The 10000-nt window shown below is 39.4% G+C and overlaps 1 long non-coding RNA gene across 2 annotated transcripts in view; it reads left to right on the forward strand.

Moving 5' to 3' along the window:
- LOC138016659 (uncharacterized) overlaps positions 1-10000 on the forward strand; it is a 20692-nt gene that overhangs the window by 846 nt on the left and 9846 nt on the right. The window contains exons 2-3 of one of the 2 annotated variants that reach the window (XR_011125854.1): positions 8324-8503; positions 9420-9568. This is a non-coding gene — a long non-coding RNA (uncharacterized lncRNA). Of the gene's footprint in view, positions 1-8323; positions 8504-9419; positions 9569-10000 lie in introns of those variants that run through there. The other variant, XR_011125853.1, reaches the window with a different exon arrangement.

The raw sequence follows: 10000 nt of genomic DNA on the forward strand, positions 1-10000 counted from the left end.
ATACTCTTTTTCAGGCCAGTAAAACCGACGAATGTTTTGACTACATAGTGCGTTTCTATGCCACGAAGCGAGATTCTCCTTTGAGTCAACGGTGCTACCAGGGAAATATCTTAGGAAACTTTCCTAAGATATTTCCCTGGTAGCACCGTTGAAATGATTTCAAGGTCAACGTGAGTCTCGGTTGCTGTGACAGTGTTTGATCATGAGTGGAAATTCGTTCTTGGAGCTTGGCCGGCTAATGGATATACATCTTGGTTTGAATTCGTGTGTTGAAATATTTTAAAAATGGAGCAAAAAAGATAGCAATAAATTTCCAAACGGTTTTCTCTTCCGACTAATTAGTTACATACTGTTTTCGCGTGGGTCCGCGTCCAACAGAAAATACGAAGATTTCTGGTGTGTTTTCTAAATTAAGTTGTTAAAATTGCCATTCAAGCGATCCATAGAGGCAAATATATTAAGACTGACGAAAAAAGCAATGCAAGAGGTCTCTGAAAGTTTAGAAATGTATTTCAGTTGCTCAAAAATAATTCTAAAGGGAATTTAGTAGCAATATTAACCGATATCATACTTAACATGTCATTGCACCTCATGTTGGGTACACTAAAAGGAAACCTTTTAGTTGCAATTACATTTTGCCATAGTCGTTCCAAGCAAAATGAAAATTGTTTGCTAATCTCCAATATATAGCCAAAGCGACAATATTCAAAGTTGAAAATTTTATTCAGGAATCCCGCTTGCAAGCAGGGAGGGTTTTACTGAATTAAAATACTACTACAGCTAATAATACGCTTTCACCACGTTGTAGAGGTTAATTCTCTACCTATTCTAAAGTTTTAGAATCCACATCAAATTGAACGTATTTTCCTTTAATCGAGAAAAATCCGTGGAAAGGACGCCTTGCCTGAGAGTCTTTCTTCACTTAAAAAATATTCTGAATTGTCAGGAAACGGTGGAACCGTTGATTCTCTTGGATTTTCCCGACATTTATAAAATATATCGTCAGAATCCTTTGTAATTGTGTTACTGGAACACGGAGAGTGCTTTTTCGCATCGCTATTTTAAGGGCTGGCGGCAAGGTACATCTTACTATTTTATACCGTTCCTTTAACTATTAACTTAACGCCCTCAGATGATGACATGATTCCGTGAAATCTCACACCTCAAACGATTTGCGATGATATATTAAAGGAATACAATGGGAATGAAATGTTGCAAGGAACTGGGCATCCAGCTGAGAAACCAGAGTTGACTCCGGCTTCTCAGCTGGACCCAGGCCCCAGCTGTTTTTTGGTTGCTAAGAGCGCGTGCTGCTCGTTATGGCATGATTCGTCCCCTGAGCAATTTACATGAAATTTACAAACAGAATAGACCTTATTCATAAATGGCGGTCACATTTATAATTCTTTTGTCCACGTGCAAATTAGCCAACCAAGCCTCATTTTAGAGCAAGAATTCTTTTCAATTCACTGTATGGTATCGAGGCTTGGTAGGCTAATTTGCACTTCGACAAAAGAATTATAAATTGGCCGCCATTTATGAATACGGTCTACACTGTAAATTTCTTTAAAATATTTCCATGTTATTTACATGTTTTGTTCAAATGTAACTCTTCCAAAGGATCCTGTAGTTCCAATTTCCAATGAATTTACAGAACCAACAAAAGATGTAAATATCATGTAAATTTTATTTACGAAACAAAAACATGTTAAATATATTTTACAAAACATGTAGATTGTAATTTACAAGCTGTGAATTTAGATTTACATACGCCTGTACATTTTCAGCGTTTCCAGTGTGATCCCCTTTGCTGAAATTCAACCCTGTAAAATAAGTCTACCACTTCTCCAATAGGCATAAGATTACTCCTTAACCATCCTCTATAAAGAGCTGTACCATGTGTTCAAAGTTCTTAGTACAGATGACGGTAATTTTGAATAAGGTCTGATTTTTGTTGCCAGGTCATATTGTTGATGTCATCAGGTTAGGCAAGTAGAGCAGATCCATTCAGTATTTATTAACACTTTTTGTGCCAGTTATACATTCCTCCAACAAACCTTGCGAATATTTATCACTATATTTGATACTGTTACACTTAGGGCGCTTTCCGTTTGGCAGAACTGACCGGCCAAACCAGGCATTTGGAAGGACTAACTTTACACCGCCTTCAAATTACCACTCTTTGAGGATGATATACAACCCTCGGAAGAATGCGAGGGGTTATCATGCGAGTGTCCCTTCAAATTGTTGCATTTTCTTTGCAAACTGATGGGTCTGGCCGGCCAGTTCTGACAAAAGGAAAGCGCCCTTAGAGACAGATGGTCTGAACCATAAGTGATCACAGCAAGTGCATATATATTCAGGGCCATGTGTTATCTTATGACAAAAAGACTAAATTACTTTTGACATGGAATGTCTACAGTAGAGTCTTGACCTTGACAAATTTCAGCTTGGTTTAGCCTTGAGCTCTGCATAGCTTTCCTTAAATGGTTCTGTGCTTTTCTGTTTAGTTCTCTGACATGTTCTGGATAGGAAACTTTACCCTTGTGGCTACTACTTATTACTGACACTCACATCATTTTTGGCCATGGTTTATTAATCGATTATTACCTCTGAAAAATTGTTGACATTGGTAACACTGCTGATTTCATAACCTGAAATACTGTCATTATAATAATCTAACTGAACTGCTGAAACACATAGTTTCTTTCATCTAGATGTCCAATGTTAATTACAGTAGTTCCCTGTTGTCCGCTTATAGGACTGATAACAGTTAGTGGTGCCCATCCCTCAATGAATTCATTTATATGTATTGCAACATTTAATACATAGGAAACTGCTTGCACAATAAGTGCATCACACCATGTATGTTAATATGACAACACACCCAAAATTGCTCTGTAATGGGTCCAATAAATTGTTGACGGTTGTTTCTGACATATTCGACTCCAGCAGCATGCACGTTCATGTGATAGGAAGGATCATTGTATAACTGGTGGGCAACAGAAGAAAAGACGCATGAACCATCTGAGGTACATTCTAGTGTCTTCAATCCTTTCTGAGCAAATCGAGCCTGCAACAGTGTTATAGAAGGATTTCTCAGTACTGCATGTGTACACGTTCCATGAGCAACAGGGCCTGGGTTCGATTTAATGTCTCCAGATATCAATAGCTTTTCTCTTGTTAGACAATAACTCTCATTTTGTTGATTCAGTTTTGTTGAATGCTTAGTAACAGATTGATCCTGACTACACAATAGAACTGACAAGTCTTTTTTGTGTTTAGGAGTCCTGCGGGTAATAAGGTAAAAATGACTATTAGAATCTCCTACTCTCGAAGATTTGTTACGTCTGAGTTGCGGTCTAGGTCTAGACATTCTTACTGCAATATAAATATTATTTTCCAAAAGCGAGAGATTAACACTTTCTCAACTGAGACGAACTCGGTACGTTCTTCTTTAAATAATGCACCATACACTTTCTAATTACCTTGTCTTTATGAAACAAGCTCGACGTTTTCTTATAAGGAATTCTCAGTGGAAGGTTCTCTGTTCCAGGGAGCGTGTTTGCATTTGCGAACGGCTTCAGCCCTTGCTCTATCGTAGGAGATTGGTACGGATTCCTTATCAGTTTTCCTTACATAATCGATGACCGAGTCTTTCGACAGTTCGTCATTATGATCCGCCACACAAGTACTAGTGTCTGGAAGCATAGGTTGCTTGGTTGCCTCACTGTTTTTCATGTCACTGATGTTCAAGTTGGATTCATATGGCTTTGATGACTCGGCTTGCAAAACTTCGTGACAGCTTGATAAACATTGGTATACTTTGATAGCTTCGATTTCACTCTCCAAGTGGAAGTCACCTTCCAAATGGAGTTTATTAATCCCTCGTGAGCTTAGGGGATCGGTAGAGACTGTCTTCTGGAGTCTTCTCACCACGGTCAGTGTAAAACGCAGACTGCAGACCAGGGTTAAAATGCAGACTGAGGTTATAACGTAACTGTTGAAAAAGCCCAAACCCCTTAGAAATGCTAACCTTAGGCCTAATCAGGCATAGCTTAACTATTAGCATTTCTTATGGGTTTGGGCTTTTTCAACAATTAAATTATAACCTCAGTCTGCATTTTACCCCCGGTCTGCAGTCTGCAGTCTGCGTTTTACACTGACCGCTTCTCACCATGTGTCTGTCGATTCCATTTGCACCAATGTGTACTTGTTCAGAATCTTTTGCTTCACCTCCGAAGAACGCCGTTTCTTTAATTCTTCAGTTTCTTGCTTGTAAATGCAGCGGAAGGTGCTCAAATTAAACACTTACGAAGAAAGCCACAAACAGCAATGGCGGCGCACAACCTTGTAGCGAACAGGAAGTCAGAGCTGTGTTGTGATTATCCATCCTGATTGGCTAATTAGATCGAACTTCCGGTTACGCAGGAGTGACAAATTTGCATAAAGATCCCCACCAAAACTCGTGGATATATCCACGAGTAAAAACGGCTGCGAAGGAGGCTACCATTACTTACGTTCAAAAATGATGGATTGGACCTCCGAGGATTGGATCTAGGGAAAGTGACGTCAAAGGCTCACAAGCTTAAAATTTCAGCGCGTGAATGCAGCTTATTGCATATGCAAAAGGTGAGTTTAAAGTCTGAATGCCCAAAAGTCCCATGCTGCACTTTGGTCGCTTAGTGTTTAGTTAACATAGTTTTGAAATCCAAAGAAAATTAAGAATTGATTTTTGGTCACAGGGGCACGAAATGGTTAGCTTTTGGTAAGATCGTTTGGCACTTTACATACACAAAACTAAGTGTTTCACCTTATTTTGGAGTATCCATTCCAGTCACAACCCTTTATTGTTCTTATGCCTTTTCAGTGCCATCTTGAATTACGTCATACGTGCAGTGATACGTCATATGCGTAAATGACGATCGCGCACCTCATGATTGTTAGTTCCTTTAAGGTTGTTTCTTTCCCTACGTCCTTCTCCTTTGCTTCCAAAGCGACTTTCAAACGCACGTCAATAATCCCAGATTACTACTAGTTCAACTATTTGAAGTGAACACATGGGGACTGCCCCTTTGCCTTTTTTAAAGGCAGTTACGAATTTCTTCGTTTGAGAAAGCGAGGGAACTCCCGAGATAAGTCCATTGTCTTCTCAATGATTGAGTTGATGGATAGAAAATCGAATGAACGAGAGTGTATTCCGTGATTTATGGGTACGAGTGATGTTTTGGAAATTTTCAAATCGCGAAATGCACTCGCATCCATGCCTTTTTTTAATTATGTACTCGACAAAATCACCCAATAGGCCAGTTTCGTATTCTAATGGTTGGATTGGATCAAGCATGAAATGGAGACTAACGCGGGGAAATCTTTTCACATGCAAATTATTTTCCTCGCATTAGCCTTCATTTCATACTAGATCCAGTTTAACAGTGAGAATACGAAATTGGTTTATTAGTTAGTCTCATATAACCCGCAATGCATTTTGTTTTCCTCACAAATTTTGCATAAACTATTGTCAACTATTCCCAAGTGCATTTGAAAACAATAGTATATGCAAGTTTGAGGAGAAAACAAAATGCATTGCGGGTAATATGAAAGTAACTAATAGTCCAAATCGGCTAACTCAATGTTGACGAACCCAATTCCAACCATTTGGGAATAAAACGTTTTGTTACAGGTATTTCCATACCATTTAAATGTGAATGCTTCATAATGCAAATACAATAAACAAAGAATCTTAACCCCGATAGATTTGGGTACAACATTGAGTTAACCGACTTGATCTTTTGCTGTGTTGTCATAGCAGTCTTCCTATTACAATCATTTACCTCTTTTGCACTCTGGAACCTATTTATGCATTTTCATTCTTGAGTATATGACCCGTCCATTATTCTTCTCTTGATTTTATTGGGTACTTTACATCACGTGGTACAATATCACGCAAAAACCCCTGCCTTGTGCCTGCGTCTGTCACAGCGGATTTGTACCCCCCTCGCGGATTCGCCCGCTTCTCCATCCTCCCCACTCCCTGAAAATAAGCGTCAGGCTTTTGATTAAGGTAATGGAATTCCTTTGAAAATTGCTTTTAGTTGTACTGAAACTCAAGTCTAACTTTGCTTTGTCTCCTTATTGAAAATTAATACGAAAATTCATGACCGGAAAAGTTTGGCCATAACAAAAAATCTTCGGAAGCCTTGTAGTCAAGTAAACTTCTAACAAATGTGATTTCTATCCAAGTAGTATAACTTCAAAAAGTGGCACCTCCTTTGTGAAAGCGCTGCCCATTCAAACTATCAAATGGAAAAAAAAGAAATATGAAAGAAACAATGCTTTACGAATACTCCACAGCGCGGACTTTAAACAACTTTAACTGAACTGAACATCAAGTTCAAGTGTGACTTTACTTTTTCTCCTTATTAAAATTATAACACGAGAATTCATTGAGTTCATAGTGCTTGACTTAACCTTCTGTCAGAAAGGAATTAAAATTCGCATCTACTTTACGAAATACCGCCGCTAATGCTTTAAACGACCTTCACTGGAAAATAAACTGATCTGGTCTTTTTCTCAATGATTTATGTTTTATGGTAGCGGCACCGGTTGCCCCAAGCCTGGTTAGCGATAACCATCGGTTAAAAGGTATCCAAACCCATATGCTTAGAAGTAAATCACCTTATTTACGGGGTGAATTGATTCTTGTACAACCCAGAGGCATCACCACCAAGTATGGATTAAACACCTTTAGGTACTACGGACCAAAAATCTGGAACTCTTTAAATGATGAACTAAGAACTTCTCCGACCCTTAAAAAATTTGTAACACGTATCAGAAAGATCACCTTTGACGCATGTCGTTTATATTTTACGTTTTAGCGGTATTATTCGTAAATAATATTGTATCATGATGTGAATAGTTTAATTTTTTTTTCTTTTGTTAGTATTATACTCGAATCATTAGCTACTTAAGCTAGGAGCCTAATAAGCTCCAGGCCCTCGAGTAGAAATAAAGTTTCAGTTTCAGTTTCAGTTCATAAGTTTCCATGGTATTTAACTCTGGTTGGTCGCAAATCCTCTTCCGGAGAGTACAAAATAGTCAGCAAGACGTGCTGTCAGCTATGGAAGCCTGGTGGGGACATGCGACTGGAACACCTTTAAAATATTTATGTGTAACAGAGGTACATCGAACTCTAAGGTTTGAATACGGTAGTATTAATACCCGCAGCTACTGTACTAGTGGACACAGCTTTGTGAGGTTTAATGAATGAAACAAACGATCGAGTTTCCTCAGAACTCGCAGACTTCGCAAGATTTTCTGTACGTGACAAATACTCTGCTTATGTAGCCACGGGGCAAAAAGAAATATCCTCCGGTAAAGAGAGAATCAGCTAGAATCTCTAGCTACTACTCTACTTTTCCGGTCTATACTCTACTTTCCGATTGCATTTCCCGGCACGCTAAGTAGATGCTTTTAAACGCTCAGACACAATAAAACTTAAGGAATCATCAGACTTGCTAAAAAACGTGATATCTAGTGCACATAATGACTGTTCTTTTAGGGCTGATGACAATGCACAAAGCATCATCACTGTGTTATAGTTTTAACTGTTAACGACTATGAAAAGAGAAAATATAAACGGAAGAGAGCACATCCCCCATGCAAACCCTTTTCCACAGGAAATATGTCTCAAGTTATTTTTAGGTCAACTCCCACGCTGTACAGATCCCAAGGGGATTAGGCAACAGCCAATCGCATGGCAGGGATGTGTTCTCTGAGCATGGGTTATCCACGCGGAAGACATTCCCGCCATATGAAATGGCTGTTGCCTAATCCCCTTGGGATATGTACAGGGTGGGAGTCGATCTAAAAATAGCTTGAGGCATATTACCTATGGAAAAGGGTTTGCATGGGGATGCGCTCACTTCTCCCTTTATTTTCTCTTGCTTAAGACTACGCTGATCCAACGGGAACAGAGTATTTAACTAGCTGTTTACCTTAGTAACATCCCGGGTAGGAGAATAATGTGGACTCGGGGTGCAATGATTGTACACTCCCCTCAGTGGTCTGATAACAAGACGATGTGAGCCAACAGCACCATTACTGAGGACAAAGCTGATCGATAAGTATTAATCGTACTATAACTTTTCCCATCAGCAAAGCAATCAACAAGACAACTTACAATCTCATTTATAGATGACTGAAGCATATCAATTTGCTTTTACTTACATCAGCTACGCTATCTCTTCCAAACTGCATTGTACTGCTTTACAGTGCTTGTCCCTATATCGACCAAGATGCAATGACGATTCTGTTGTTTCATCAGCAAATCCCTAGGGTTGCATGGAGGGATTGCCGGATAATATCCACCCTGCCAGTGCCAGGTGAAGACTGTCCAACATCGGATGAACTTGGTTGCTATGAGAGAGAGTGAAGAAATGACCAGTGTGGGGAAGCAGAATTAGATGAGCTATATGGAAAGTTGTCAGAGCATATGGTACAATAGGTAAGCGCTTTCCGAGCCAATGACCCAACACGCCGGTGCTTATACCCGGTTTCCGTAGCATTAAGCGACTAGGAGTATTTTTAACTCCCCCCTGGATGGGATGCTAGTCCATCACAGGGTTACCCCCAGCATTACGCCGGTACCCATTTATACACCTGGGTGAAGAGAGGCACCGTGGGAGTAAAGTGTCTTGCCCAAGAACACAACACAATGTCCCCGGCCAGGACCTGAACCAATGGTTGCGTTGATCATGTTGGGGCTATAAGAATCACCTGAGTTAGCAGGCAAAAAAGGAGAAAATGCATAGAATTTCTAATTAGACCAGTTGATACTAAAAGCATCAGCAGCTAATGCTCCTGGTTCTGGATGCCACGAAACAAACTGATCTGACTTAGCATTCAACCTACAGGTAAATAATTCATAATATTAATCCGGCAAAAACGTGATGTCAAAGGGACGATTGTAAACGTCTTAAGCTTGATCAAGAGACTACTCTAGATCTAAGCTTGAAATCAAAATGCCTAGACAAAAGGTCTGCCTAACATTTTGATTTGCCAGGAATGTGTTGAGTGGAAACAATGATATCACCAACTGCAAGCTCGTAAAGGGAAGGAGATCTTATCCCTCCCATGTTATCAATATAGGAAACGGCTGTGGAAATATCCATCTTGAGTCTAACATCGAATATTACATCTATCTGCCAGTTCAATTTCCCAATCACATTACTACATTTCAAATGACGTCAAAGCGAAATGCCGAGCGCTTTCCAAAAAGTTCCATGGACCGGAGAGATGACGTTGTTTGCATCCGCGTTTGCTAAGCCAATGAAACTTTGCGCGCGTTTGTTTTTGTTCGATAAGCCAATTAAATGTTTTCCATTTTGGTTTACGTTCTGTTTTTACGTTTGTTTTTTAAGGTCATACGAAAGTCGCTCTAGCGTCATACAAAACGCATCAATAATGAATCCCAGATAAGGAATACGTGTGGTTGGAATAAGCTGGGATTTATTGACGTTACGTTTATGGAAAATCCTTTATAGTAAATCCGTTAGGGAAGAGAGTTGAGAAAAACGCTCTTCCACAGAACTGCTAATTAACAGAATATCATATTAAAAATATGACTATCCTATATCTATTTGTTCGTAAATAAGAAACAATGAGTTTCAAAACCTTAGTGAAAACTCTAGGAGTGGTTTTTATTTCATCGTAATAGCAGCAGTTTCACTAGCAACCTTTGTGGCTTCCCTAATGGTGTTGTTATTAGAATCCTCCTTACGTACAAGAAGGGGTTCCTCTCCACTAACAAAAACATTCACTAGTCAGCAGGTAGTTTGGGGGGAATTATGTGTGTGTGGATGGTGAGTTGAGGAAAAATCATAGACAACAGTTAGGGTTAGTCTGTAAAGTGAGGCGGAGAGATTCACAAAGCAAATTCTCAACCCCACAATAAAGTTAACAAAGGAAACAAACAAATTTATAACTTTAATTGCAGAAAGAG

Source organism: Montipora capricornis, chromosome 9, assembly GCF_036669925.1.
Source record: "Montipora capricornis isolate CH-2021 chromosome 9, ASM3666992v2, whole genome shotgun sequence".
In the NCBI taxonomy this organism is placed as follows: Eukaryota; Metazoa; Cnidaria; class Anthozoa; order Scleractinia; family Acroporidae; genus Montipora; species Montipora capricornis.